Genomic DNA, 1,994 nt, shown 5'->3' on the forward strand with positions numbered 1-1,994 from the left:
GACCCGGCAGCTGTGTGCGGGGCTGAGATAAGTGTCCGATGAGGAAGCCTGTCTGATGACCACGTGTGAGCCAGGTGTTCTGGGAAGATAAGCTCGGGAGTGGACAAAGGCAAGGTGGCGGGCACGGAGCACTTGCGGCTCCCACCGGCCAGGTGGAGCACGTCCAGCTCTGCAGTTGTCAGCTCTGCCTGTGACCTCGTTGCTTCTGTCTCGGAGGCCCTGCTGACCGCTTCCCCTGCCCTTCTCCTCATCACCCTGACGCCTGTTCCGGAGGATGGAACTGAGCAGGAGACGGGACAAGTCTCTCTTTAAAAACAAAAAAAAAAAATCCATTGATTTCTGTGTGTGAGTGAGTGAGAGAGAGAGAGAGAGAGAGAAGTATTAACTCGCCGTTTCACATAGTGGTTCCATTTAGTTGTACACGCATTGATTTCTTCTCATATGTGCCTTGACTGGCAGTTGAACCCAGGATCTCTGGTCTGGTGCGGCCAAGGAGGGAACAGATCTCTTTTTATGTGTGACAAGCACTGTGCTGCTTATATATGTGCTCTGATTAAGCCCTCACCGCATACCGGTGGGACCCGCGTGGCCATTCCTGTTTCTCAATAGAGGAGACCCTGTCCAGGAGCAGGAAGACCGATGACCATCTGGCTGCTGCTTACTTCTCCGTCCCCAACTCCAGTCACTCTGTCTCCAGCTTACACTCTAACGCTGCCAACCTGCTTCTCGCTCTTCCTTCTACACCTGGTGCAGTGGTCTTCACTCTGCTGGCCGTGAATATGTGTTCGGTGGCTAAAATTTGACAACCTCTGGAGACATTTCTGATTACCACAACTAAGGGAGGCGATGCTGCTGTCATCTAGTGAATAGAAGTAAGGATGCTGCTAAATATTTTGCAATGCACAGACAGCCCTCTTCCGGTGAAGGAAAAAATGGCCTGGCCCAAAATATCAGTCATCCAAAGAGAAATCCTGCATTAGTGTCTGTCATTCCATCAGTCTGGCCTGTTCCTGTTCTCCTCTTAACTGGTTGTCTCCCACTCATTTAAGACCAGCTGAGGTGTCACTTCCTCTAGGAAGCCCTCTCTGATTTCTCCAGGCTGGGCCACGTGCTCCCCCTCTGGGCTCGTTAGTGTCATATGCTTACCGGTTCTGCACTGTCTTCTTCCTGGCTCTGAGGCTGCCCCTGGGCAGAAAACCATGTTCCATCTACCTCCCTATCCCTAGAAGCCAGTGCAGAGCCATTGCTTAGCATTGGATGAATGATGGGTGATTTGGGATTTATATACCATATGGGAGGGAGAAATGCAAAGAATGGAGATATTTGTTTTCAGTGCAAAATGTTTGGCATAAAAGAGAAATGTCAGGAACTGCTTGGAGATCCAGACCCATTTCCTGCTGCTTTTAGCTCCGGTTTCCTGAGCCAAGAAAGCAAAGAGAAGTCTCAGAGGAGAGAAAAAGTGGCAGAATATACTTTCTTTCTCAACTCCTACTGACCCTGTGTGATAATGAAAGAAATAACTACACATTTTAGCAAAAGTTGGGACTGGCTGTCGTAGCCGGAGCCGTGGTCAGACCCAGCGAGGAGGCTGGAGAAATGGCCATGACGGTGCAGGAACACGGGTTCAGGGAAACCTCATTAGCCCTTCTTCGCTTTTCAGAGGAATTCAAGTGACAGTAACACTTGTGCCAGCTGCCAAAGGGGTGTGTGGAAAGCAGGAGATATTTGAAGCATTGACACGGTATTTCTTTAAAAAGAGAGTCCGACAGCCTTCCAGCCCCCTGGCCCCCTTAGGCAGTGGGAAAGACTGGCAGCCAAGGGGACATGGAGGCCCGGTGCTCACTGCTTCTCCTCGGCAGAGTCTCGGGATGTTAGAATAGCCCAGGGGTGGAGAAGTAGCACACGCCACCATTTCAGCTGAGCTTTTCCACCTGTGGCGGAGGGGAGCGAAAGATAAGGAGACAGGACTTGGTTAAGTGCACGAACCTATGGAT

Source organism: Saccopteryx bilineata, chromosome 5 (assembly GCF_036850765.1).
Source record: "Saccopteryx bilineata isolate mSacBil1 chromosome 5, mSacBil1_pri_phased_curated, whole genome shotgun sequence".
NCBI classification, from domain to species: Eukaryota; Metazoa; Chordata; class Mammalia; order Chiroptera; family Emballonuridae; genus Saccopteryx; species Saccopteryx bilineata.